Source organism: Vigna unguiculata, chromosome 5 (assembly GCF_004118075.2).
Source record: "Vigna unguiculata cultivar IT97K-499-35 chromosome 5, ASM411807v1, whole genome shotgun sequence".
Taxonomy (NCBI): domain Eukaryota; kingdom Viridiplantae; phylum Streptophyta; class Magnoliopsida; order Fabales; family Fabaceae; genus Vigna; species Vigna unguiculata.
In genome coordinates, this window is record NC_040283.1 from 10,794,360 (window position 1) to 10,807,944 (window position 13,585).

The window sequence follows — 13,585 nt, forward strand, 5'->3', positions numbered from 1 at the left end:
CACTTTGTGGTTTTGTGTTATTTTCTTCTTTTACGATGATCACCATTTTGGTGGGAGGAGATGAAGGCACATGTGAGGAGTCCGTAGTTAGAGTCATAAGATTGCATGAGAGGTATGAGCAGTTTGTACGTTCAGTATAGGAATACCTTTAAAGGTTCAGGATTGTTGTATAAATAATATAATTTTATAATCTGAATTCTTAAAGGATCGTATAATTATACTCTTATTAGTTAATTTGTCTTTAAATATTATTATGAAATATCTTATTTTATTAATTTTATACTAGTAAAATGAGATGTTACATATTAAATTACACCATGCCTTAAAATTATTATTTTTTTAAAATTGATTAAAGTAATCATAATTAAATCCTGCAATATTATGCAGATTTAATATATATCGATAAGTTGTTTCAAATGTATGATTCGAATGCTGATTTACTGAAATGTTAAACACATTAAAATTCTCATATTATATCATGACGTTCATATTCATAAGATTTTGTTTAGACATTTGAATATATAGAATTAAGTATAAATCATAAGAGTTTGATTAAAGCTGGCATAAATATATTTATCTTTCTTTAGTTAACTGTATTTTGTATATAAAATTAGTATTAGACCCGTGCTTACTCACGGGTCATTGTTTTTTTAAGGTTTTTTAGTTTTTATTAAGAAATTTAATATAATGTATAAATAAATACTTTATTTATATTATTATATTTAATTATTATAATTTTAAATAGAATATTTAAATAAATAGTTTGATAATATAAAAAAATTAAATAATTAATTATTGATACCTATAGAAAACACATTGATATTTCAATTTTAAATATATATTATAAAGAAGGGAGCTTAAAGCTACCTCAGTGCAACGATTGACTACTTGAGAAGGCTTTGGAAAAAGATATGCGAGTTCAAACTACTCTTAGGATTAGGGCTGAGCAAAATAAACCAAACTGCACTACACTACCAAAAACTGCACTGAACTAAAAGACTGTTCGCATGAACTGCACTGAACTGAAAAACAATTCAGATGAACTGAACTGAACTGTTATTCTTACAAATAAACTGGACTGAACTGCACTGCACTGAACTGCACTGCACTATAATATAAATTGAACTGAACTATTATAAACTGAATTGTTTTATGAACTGCACTACGTCAGAACTGAACTGCACTATTTTTGGACTGAACTGCACTAATTTTTAACTTAACTACACTGTTTTTGAACCGAATTGCACTGATTTTGAATAAACTTCACTATTTTTGAATTGAATTGTACTATTTTTGAACCGGATTGCATTGATTTTGAATTGAATTGCACTATTTTTGAACTGAATTACACTATTTTGAATCGAATTGCACTAATTACATATGATTGTACTACGCAATAATAATCTAAAGTTTATAATTTGAAAGTGCTTAGAAAATAATACTTGAAATATGCATCATACTTCAATACACCAATTAACATTTTTATAATTTTTTTATTTATATTAAAGTTTTTTGTAACTTAAAATGTAATTAAAATATTAAAATTAATATAATAAATATAAATATCGGTATTAACTTATTTTTTATATTTTAAAATCTTATGTAATGTTGCTTTTTAGTTTTACAATGTTTATTATGTTGCGTAAAATTTTTTAAAAGGATTTATTTTAGAAAATTCTCAAAATTAATATTTTCTTTAACATTTGTATTCGTTAATATTTGTGTGAAAAATGTTATAGAAATTTTATAAAGTTATAAAATTAATATTTTAAGAATTTTTTAAAATAAATTCTCTTTAAAAAAAGTTGATGCCACGTAATAAATATTTTAAAACTAAAAAATAATATTACATAAGATTTTAAATAAAAAATACGTTAGTACCAATATTTATATTTATTATACTAATTTTAATATTTAAGTTACAAAAAACTTTAATATAAATAAAAAATTATAAAAATGTTGGCTGTCACAAAATTTAATTTTTAAAAATAACTTCTGTAAAATCATAACATAAAAATAACATTACATAGTAAAATTCATTCAAAATAAAATAAGATATTGAATTAGTTTATAATGTTTTTAATAAATTAATTATAAATATTTTATATTTTTTTCAAAGAAAGAGTAAAGAAAAAAATTAAGACAAAATAAAATAAATATTTCAATATAAAAGAGAAAGAATAGAACGTAAGACATAAAACACATAAGTCCAATTCTTATCCTAATACCAATATTTTATTTGAGGTATTTTGCTCTTTCAATCTATTATAGTTCAATAGTTAACTTAACATAAGTTTAGTTTCTTAAAACTAAACTATTTTATAGTACAGTTCAATTATTATTATGAATAGTTTAGTACATTTTAGTTTAATATAGTATAATTAACTATAGTTTAGTATAATTTAGTAAATTATACCCAGGCCTAGTTAGGATGTTTTTATCCTTATTCCGACCCTATAAATTTTCCTATCAATACCAAATCATATCATCAGTAGAAATCAATCTGTAACAAATGCAAACTGCAATTTTCCAAAAAGCAAGTCTTCAGAACCTCCATAATCTTTTGCCAGTAAAGTTTCTAAGAATTGTGTCTGAGAAGGAACATAATAATAAGTTCAAAAATCAACAAACAATAATATGTAAAATTATCAGTTTTTCCTGAGTCAAAATCAATGAAGTACTCAATATCACAGAATACCTATCAAATGTCACAATAGTATCAAGAAACATTATAGCCATACCATCAATGCAAAATTTTCCGCCCTCATCTGCTCAAAACCTTTAGTCAGTTTAGTTATTTCTGACTTATTCAGTGACACATTTTCGGTAGTTAACATCTCAACAAAAGAATAATAGCAAGTGGATCTGCAAATAAATGGAATAGAACAACGAAATAATATAACTTGAAGCAACGTAGAAATAAGCAAATTTATGAACCCTGATAAAAATACTTGAACAGATTTATGACTTAGTAGAACAATAACAATAATGATAAGTATAACATAAAATAGTGATAGACATTAAGCAAAGCATAACATAAAACAAACTAAATATATTAATAACTACAGGAAGATTCCTACTAATTGCTATAACAATATAAATTAATGATTCAACCTTTTAAACAATATAAAGATTCCTGTTTCTTCTGGATTTCTGGATCCTACGTTGCCTTTGCCTGCTAGAATACGAAATATAAAATTTAACACAATTTTTCAATTCTTTGATTTAGTTAATAAAGTTACTTAAGCAGTAATCCAAAACCACTGATAAGGGGAAACAAAACCCTAAAAATACTATTGTTATATAAATTTTATACTATTGATAAGTATATTGATAATTATCGATAAAGTATCTTAAAATATATGATACAAATACATATCAAACACAAATACATGTTAGATACAAATACATGTTAGACATACATATGTAACATAATTTGAAATATCGATGCATTATAACAGATTATTTTATTTAGAATAGTTGAACCATTAGTATTAATGGAATTTAATTTTATTTCTTTTTTTAAATTAGAATTCTTTATTTTTTGATTGAAACTGTATAAAAAGGAAATATTATATGTAATTTTCAGTTTTAAATTATGTGTGAAATATTAGCTATTTCAATTTGTCAAATTGAATATTTTTCAATTTAAAGTACATAAAAAATTAAAAGTAATCTAATAAATATTAAAAGAAGTGAAATAATTAATTGTTTCTAAAAAACTAAAATGTTTAATACTTATGTAACTCCTTAACAAATTTGTCTTTAAAAGGCCTCTTGAAGGTTAAAGTGGAGAATACATTTACATTGTGCCTGATTTCATTTCTAATCCCTAACTTTTCATTATAGATAAAAGGGTTAAATATGTTTTTAGTCCCTCAAGTTTCAGCGTAATTTGGAATTAGTTCCTCATCAAAACTTTTGATCAATTTAGTCCTTCATCTTTCAAAATGCGTGAATTTAGTCCTTTTAACAAAATTTTGTTAAGTTTATCTGACGTTTCAAGCGTATTTCATGATAGTATTTAAATTATTTACATTGTTTGACACATTTTTGCTTCAATTTTAACTTAAATACTATAATGAAATGTGCTTGAAACGTCAGATAAACTTAAAAAAATCTGGTTAAAAGGACTATATTCACGCATTTTGAAAGATGAAGGACTAAATTGGTATAAAGTTTTAATGAGGGACTAATTCCAAAATTCACTAAAACTTGAGAGACCAAAAACATATTTAACCCTAGATAAAAATATGTACCAGTGAGGTTAATCTTTATCAAAGTCACATGATTTTTTTTTTTTTTGAAAAAAACATCTTTTTACACCTCATAGCCAGGTCAATATGAAAAAAAAATTTCAAAACAAATTTCCTTTTACACAAAGAATTATTTAACCCTATTTTTTCATTATGAATGAAATGATAATATGTAAGAGCAAAATTAATCTTTATTGGACACAAATAAATATTTTCATAATAAAAATATAAAAATTATTTGTTTGATTTTTGGGAAAGAGAAATATTTTAAAAAATTATATTTGGTTTTCACACTTGATTAAAGGGAATCATGTTATGATATACATCATAAGGTACTAATACCTTTTCTATAAATAACTTATCCCATGCCAGAGTTGGTTTCACATACCATTTTTTTTCTTCTTATTGCTCTCCCCTCCATTCAACTCCTTATCTCTCTCACTAATCCAATGTTTACTCTCAAACTTCTCTGCTCACAGTTGCACCAATAGCAGCCCCAACAAACCACTCTCTCACCCTTAATTGGTCACTTAACTATGCTTTGATTAACCTTAATGACAGTAAAAATAAAATTCCAATAAAATTAGCTTAAAGGTCATTCAATATTGGTTCTATGGTGGTTTCAAAATTCCTTTCAGCTGCCCTCTTAGACATCTAGGGTTTCTGCTCCTTCACAGTCATGCTAAAAAGAATTTTGGAAAAAAAAAGTTATTTTGCATAGACCAGGTTCAAACACACAACCATTCGATTATCTATACCAATACACAACAAATTCAACAAATTCATGTTTCGTGATAATTCCTATAAATCTAGGATTTTATTAAAACTCATCACAATCAATTATATATTATCAAAAAATGCACAATTAAAATAACACACAATTTGGGCATACATAAGACTCAAACCTAAGTCATCTCAACACAATCAAGTACTCTTAACCATTTGAGTTAGTACTTTTCCACACCATAAAAGTCAATATTAAATGGCATAAAGGCTCACACTACCCACATTTATTAATTAATTATTTTTTTATTTAATTAAATTTCTCGGGTCTTACACTTAACGCCCAAACATGCAAGAAAATTTGCACTTAATGGTGACCCTAACGCTCAACACACATAATTGCGAGAAGAATAGCGCTCAACGTTGGCTTTTTGATGCTTAGCATTCGCTGCATGGCTTTAAATCTTCCAAAATGGTTTTTCTCCTTTCTTCTATGGTTGAAAACTTTTTTGGTTTAAGGCAAATGGTGATTAGTGGTATAATTAGATCAATGTAACCCTAAATGTATTTATTCACCAAAGCAAAGTAAAAATGAGGATTAAGTGGGTTAAAAACTCAAGAGAAGTTGATTTTGTTAACAAAAGATAACTAAAATAATGGTAAAAATTTACATTATCAGTCATGATCATGTGCTAAAATAAGATATTCTCTGGCCCTCCACTATATATTTGATTATGCGTTGTTCACGGGATCTCTTGCCACTATTTCCACATCCTACCCCACAAATCTCTATAAAGAATAATCACTAATGACATCTATAATTGGTGACAGAAGACACGAAAAAATTTAAGAATAAAAAGGAAATATAGAACAACAAATAAATTTATGAATTGAAAATCTAAGGGAACTTAATGAATTACGACACCACATCCATTGCTTGTCTTCTAGAGCTTGAGAGGAGTATGATGGTCATGGTGATTTTAGAGGTGGAGTGTTAAGCCACACTTTTCCTTTAGAAAATCCTACATGTATTCAACGTTGTGGGTCCATGGAACACAATGGTCGTGAAAGGCTTAAAGGAGGCATGTAGTGCTTCCTTGACGAAATATAGAACAATAGATAAATTTATGAATTAAAAATCTAAGGGAACTTAATGACACCGCACATCCATTGTTTGTCTTCTAGAGCTCGAGAGGAGTATGAGGGTGATGGTGCTTCTAGAGGTAAAGTGTGAAGCCACACTTTTCCTTTAGAAAATACTACGTGTATTCAAGGTGGTGGGTCCATGGAACACAATGGTCACGAAAGAGATAAAATCCTATCTACTAGAACATGCAATCAATGATCCCTCTTCTTCCTATTTCTGAAAGTCTTTTTATACTCATCATTCTTTAACCTCTTAGTTTCCCCCCTCCTTTATTCCTGCTCAATGTCTTTTTAATTCTGCCATCTGCATTTATGTTCGCTCTTAATTGTGTAGTCCTTCGCATCCTTTGTGAAACCTTCCATCAATGCTCATCAAGTCGGCCATTTACTAAGCTCATTAAGTCGGCCATTTACTAAGCTCATCAAGTCGGCCATTTTACTGATCAAGGTCCCAATGATATTGGGCCTATCTACACAATTTCCTAATGATTAATATTAAATCTGATAAAGGAGGTTGACCCTTAACCTAACTACCAACACAATCGATATTAAGCCTATCACCACATAGTCTCCTAGCCTTAACTTTTCAAAGTGAAGGCTATCAGTATTAGAGGTGTCAAAACGGGTAACCCGACCCGGCTCGACCCACCACGGGTTAGTCACTTAGTGAGCCAACCCAACCCAGCTCCCTTATTAGTGAGCCAAAAAAATATGAACTCGGCTTGGTCCACCATGGGTTGGTGGGTTAAACAGGTTTGCTCACTAGCTCACTTAATTAAAAAAGAAAAAATAGTCAAAATTAAATTATAGTTTTGATTATAATATAAATAAACTTCAATACAATCCAAATACATTCCAAAAGAATGTTAAACTCCAAATACAAACCAAAATCTCAAAAATACAAATTATCAATGTGTTGGCTAAAAAAAATAACTTAACCTAACCTAACCCAAATGCAAAGATATATAATATATGACAATCATGATCCAATCGTCTTTGAACTTATTAACCCAATCAACATTGAATCTAACACCACATTTTATAGAAAAAGTAGTTAAAAGAATAGATGTAATTAAATATTACTAGTTAAATTCTTTGATAGAAATTACTTATAGTGTGGATATTAAATATTATCCTCTTCCTTTATAGCCGTGATTTTAGAAGAAGATAACAATTGTTTTTTTTATCAGTCATTTTGCGTTACTTATTTTACATCAATTATACTTTTACTTTTTCAAAATATTAAAAACAATTAAATTACTATTTTGTTGCTATTCCTTGTATTAATTAATTATTTAACTAATAATTCATTATTTTTAAAATTTCTATTTATCTATCATTTATCAATAAAAAGGTTGAAGTGGCAGCATTGTGTCTAAGTATCATACCCACATCACAAAAGTGCGATTAACTATATATACTTCAGATACAAAAAAGTTCCCTTGAATGTTCAAATTCCACGTTTAAAGCATCAGATGCCACTTGAATTAGATTCATTGCTCTGAAAAAGTGGGAAATTATGGGATTTTAATGAACCCAAATGCTCCAACCACACAAAGAAGATACCATTTGTTATCAGCAAAACAAACAAATCGGAAAAGAACATGGCATGCCATCCACACACCGAGTACTAAGGCATCTCACTCTTCCGAAAACACTGTTTACCTACTTCACTCACAAATTTTCATTTTTCTTGCTCTAGAAATTTGCCAAAACAAATAAAAAGTATATATTAATATATGAATATTGGAGCAGTACATACAGTTAATTGATATTCTTTTTATCATATTATATTATTTATTATGTCTGCATTTTTTCATATATATCTATATATTTAAAATTTGAAATGTTTAAAATGAACACTAAGTGTATGGATATCTTTTGATAAAAAAAAATCTTTAATTCTACGCGTTTTGTTATCCTATTTTCTTTTAATATTTATATAATGGAGACGTAAGTGTCTAGGAACACTTTTCTATTCGTGTTTATTAAGTCGACGTACATCGGGGTTCAGATATGATGTTACAGTTGATTTTATTGTAAAGTTACAGCTGGCGAGGTGCAAACATGAAGACTGTGTAATAGGTCTTCATATGTAAACTTCACATTCAATGGTTGGTCATTATTACCTGTATGATGTAGATATCATATGCTGTGCGTATCTCATACGAAAATAAACTCCTTGACATGGTCAACCACGTACGAAATATGCCTACTTAAGTCACTAATGTGGGGAAGGAAAATGACAGCAAATATTTTTAATTTTTGGTTTCGGATACGTATCCGAGGTATATATTGTCGAGATAAAAAGACACTTCTTTATATTTCGGTTATTAACTTGAGGCATATTAAATAGTTATTGTCTTGATTTCTGTCCAACCGAGACCTAATGGTGTATTAGAAATTAAAAAAAAAAATTAAATATAGTTTCTGCCTTAGGTCTCGTCCAATCGAAGCAGAAAGTTAGATTTACTATCTCGGTTCTAGTCTAACCAAGGCATATTAGTTATTAAAAAATCATAATAACCTTCTGCCTCAGTTTTGGTTAAAATCGAGGCATAAAGTTGTCGTTTCTTTTTTTAAATTCTGGTCTTGTTTTATTCATAATCACCATATTTAACCTGCAAATTTTCAACCAGAAAACCAAAACCAGCTAGAAACAAAAGCCAAATGCTATTCAAATAGAAAATGTGGCAAAATACTTAAATACTATTCATATTAATGTAGTATTCATTACAATCTCATATGCTACCATAAACAAATATACTAAGTACTATTATACATTTGTATAATGTACTTTGCACAAGTTATCCTTAAATATTTGATGGACTTAACGGGAATTGATGTAGTGGTACTAAATCTCTGCACACAAGAGAATAATTTAAATTAGTATCTAAACTAAGACAAAATTGTAGATAAGTATTTGATATAGTAAAACTATTATTGTTTCCAACCACTTGTGATACGAGCATGTACAATGGTTGATATCCATTGCATTACATAATAACCACACTTATATGAGCCGACTTGTAAATTACGCTACAATGAATGCACAATTATAAGTAATTGAGAAAGAAAAGAAATTGAATAATTATAATACTATAGACCAAAATAGCAAACCTGGACCCAACCATGCTAGCCTTTTTGTCATAGCAGTTGATTTCTCTAACAACATGCTATGTCCAGCAATTGAACAATGAAAAAAGTAAGGTGTTAAGATACAATTATATAAGAAAGAAAGTTCATAAAAAGTAGGTTCTTACCAATCTATAACTTGTTTGAGATGGTTATAGGGAGGCCTGTGCAAGGAACAAAGCCACACAGTAGTGTTGTCCTTCATGAAAATCACAAGTAGTTGTCAATGATGCCTGCAATCAAAACAAAATTCATTGTTTTACCTTAAAATGACAGATTATAATTAGAAGTCAACAAACTACAAATACCCAACAATATACAAGACACAATATATTTCCTTCCCTCGTCCAAAGCATTGGGTAATGTATGCTTGAATGTCATCAAATTTATTGCCTACATGAGTTAGTGGCAGGTTTATGAACCCATATACATCACTCAACCCCATATTGTTACTGACACCAAATATATACCTGAACAAAAACATTTATTTAATATAAATTACTAGATAAATTAGTTAAACATAATGAATGGTTTATATGCTTACATCATCCATAACTGAATAAGGGTAATATTCAGTTCTTCTGTCCTCGATGCAAGCTCAAAGACATCTTGCTTATGCAGGTACATTGGGATGTCACTATCTCTCCCAAATACATCAGAATCCCATGAAACTACCATCGACTTGTCACTTATGATGTTAGCAAGTTGGTGTAATGCACCAAGAGGATCGTCCAAAGATATTGGAATCTTCATAGGTTTAGGACTTTCCACTTCATGCGACTATTATTACATGGAAAAAATAATTTGATTGTGAACATAAATAACATGTAAACTTAAAATGCAGAGTACTATAAGATGAGATTGGGGATCCATACCGATGGGTCAAAAATAGAACCAACCAAATCTTTAGGCCAGGCGAGGAAAGACTAAAATGCTTGTGACACAATATATACCTCATCTGTTGGCACAGGAACTAAAGCATCTGGTACAATGACTTCCTCTATTATGACCTTAACCTCATCATCTGTTAGCTCCATACCATGAAGAACAATGGTTGCCTCAAATACTATTCCACGAACCACTAGTGTCTTCCTTGTACCATGCAGAACATATAGTTCACATTGATGAGCGTCGTCTACATCATCCCTGGTATAGTTGGAGCCGAACCACTTCCCTTTCTACTTCTACTTGTCAAAGCCAATGATAATGTTATTTTATTAAATCACAATTATGGAAGATCATAACTTAGCACAAAATGATTATTAATTTTACCTGTTGGGGGCATAAAATAACCGTGAGTAGCAACTTAAGTGGTTGAGTGTGTTAGGTGTTGTTGAAAGGACTTGGGTTTGAGTCTTGTGTATTCCATTAGTGGGATTTTTAATTATTATTTTACTTTTTGTGTATGCATGAGCTTTTGATGTGGATTTGTGTTGGTTTATGTGCATGAAACATCTATTGGTTTGTTGGTGGTGCATATGCTTGGTAATTGGGTGGATGTGAGTTTGAACCTTGACTAGCATTAAATATTTCATTTTTATAGTCGAGTAGTTTTTTTACATTGATAGATGGAGAGAGAAAGGAGTGTAAAAGGGCTAGAGAGACGAAATTCAGGTAAGGGGAGCTGTATGTTTTTTCAAAGTTTATGGGTTTCTGCTTAGAAACTGCCTAGCGGCAATGAAGGCCCACTAGGCACCTCAAGTTGTTGAGCCCGTGTTTTGGGTTTTCCTAGAAAATGCTTGGTGACAATCATGGGCCACTAGGCGATGCAAGCATTGTTGTTCATTTTTTTTAGTTTTATAGATTCTAGGGCAATGTTGATGTTATGGATTCTTTGTGGTTGATAGTGTTGTGTGATTCCATTATCAATTGTTGATAATTGCTGCTATTGATGTATTTGGTGATTTTACATTCCATGAGCATGAGTCATTCTTAGTTGGATTCAAATGTTGGCATGACTTTAAATTGGAAAGTGTACGTGATCATATAGGATTAATGTGTATGAGGTGTGATAATGTAAATTTGAGTCACGTGCAATGTATAGACATGAAATTTGGTAATTTGAATTTGTGCATGGATGTTTGATGTGTTAAAACCTTTGGTGAAGTTCAAAAACCAGGAATATTCACGCTATTGGTATAACGCCTAATGATATTGGTTGGACCGCCAAGCGAAAAGACAACCAAGGACCCTGGAAAAGGTAGCGCCCGATGGTGAGTTGAGATCGCCAAGCGGTCTGCACTACAACTTCGCTTGGTGACGCTTAGGCTGCGTCAGGCGATAATGTAGTGGTAGGGTGCGTTTGTGGTGTTTTTGCATGGCTTGTTGCAAGGGTCTTGGTCTAGGATATGCTTGGATGAATTACGAGCAGGGAAGTTTGTAATGGAGTTGGAAATGCATGATTAATACAGACAGGAAGGTTCGTATTATATGTACTCTTGTGTAGGAATACGAGTGGGAATGTTCATATGTTTTGTGCTCACACTTGAGGTTGTTATGAGCGGGGAGGTTCATAACAGGTAGTATTCACGCGCGTTGGACTACGAACAGGGAGGTTCATATAGTTGGACTACGAGCGGAGAGGTTCGTAAAGTTGGACCACGAGCGGGGAGGTTCGTGGAAGCATGTGGAATCCCTAAGATCATGAGTGAGTATGTGTTGATCGCATATAGGTTATGAGACTGGGGTTGTCTATGTACCTTCTAGTGTAAAGGTCTTGATAACATAATAAATTGGCTAAGTTATTTTAGGTGATGGGTTTATACTCTTATTTATGCATGCTTACTTCTTTTAAACTCACCTTTTCTATTTGTATTTCGTAACGATCCTGTGACTTGTCACATAAAAGCATATGTGATTCCAAGTGAGGATGACGATGCATAAAGACGAAGCGGGAGAAATAGCTACTGGGATTTTATTTTGGAACTTGTAATTTTTAATTACCAGTTGACTTTGGATTTCGAACTATAATAAATTATTTACAACTTAATTTTTTTATTTATTGTCATTGAAAATTTTAAATTTTCTTGCTTTTTGAAAATAATAATTATATTCAAATTTATTTTTAATTATAATTTTGTTTAGAACGTAATATGCGAGGAGGATGTTGCGATTTCGATCCCTTCTCCTAATAGAGTTTAAAAAATATGATTGTTAGTAATATTAATTAATTTCTTTTAAGTATAGCATAATTTATGAGACATGTCTATCTTGGATTTAAGTTGGTGGTGGATGTGGCTTCTGGATGAAGTCAAGTCATCGTTTTTTATTTTTCCTTCGTCTTTTTTATGTTTAATTAACTATTAATATTTATTTTAATTAAATAAAATCGATAGTCAGCAAATAAAATCTTAACTCCACTCCATGTATTTCTATTTTAAATGAATCCTAACTCAAACCAACAAATTCATCACATTTTAACATATATGAACTTAACTTAATTGAATAAATGTAAGGTTAATATGAAAAAATAGGCTTAGTGTTGGATAAAAATATTAATTAGCCCTTATTTAAATTTAGTACATGGAGATTTTATATTGAAACAAATATATATATATATATATAGTCATAAAAGAATCAAATAAATAAATATTATTTACATAGCATATGATTATTTTTGTGAAAGTTTGTCTGTCTTCTACTCGGGGAGGTTGGTTTCTGATTTGAGTCAAGTCAACATCTATAAAGGTATTAAGTGATGCTTTCCTGTTTAAAGGATGAAGACCAAATGAAGTATGAGATGAAGAGAAAAAAATGCAGAGTGTGTTTATTCATTTTCCTTTTATTGGAAACCGTGTGGTGTGAGAAGGATGTTGAAAGGAAGAGAGAGAAGCACTTTTGGGCCTACATACTCCTTTACTCGTTTCGTGGAAACTCTCTTCAGGAAACTTTCTCTTAGAATTTTCACACTGATTTCGTGGAAACTTTCTCTTAGAATTTTCACACAGATTGTTGTGAATGGGAAGGAAGGACTGCACTGCAACTCTTCCACGCCAAGAGTGGACTTGTCATTTCATAATCACTAAAACTTCATTGCTCTTTCCTTGCTGAAAACTACAAAAGTATTTTTTATATATTATATTAATCTATTATTTCTCGATGATTGTATACATATTTATTTTATATAATTAAAACTAAATAAATATCAATTGAATTTATTAATTACACTATCTTTAAAATTTTGTAATAAATAATATTTTTAAATGTATAAATTATATTTTAAATTTATAACGAATAATATATTGATATGAATTTATTTTTAGTTATAGCATAATCGTAGAAGAAGTAAGTCTATTTTGGATTCCACTTGGTGCTGGTTTTGGCCT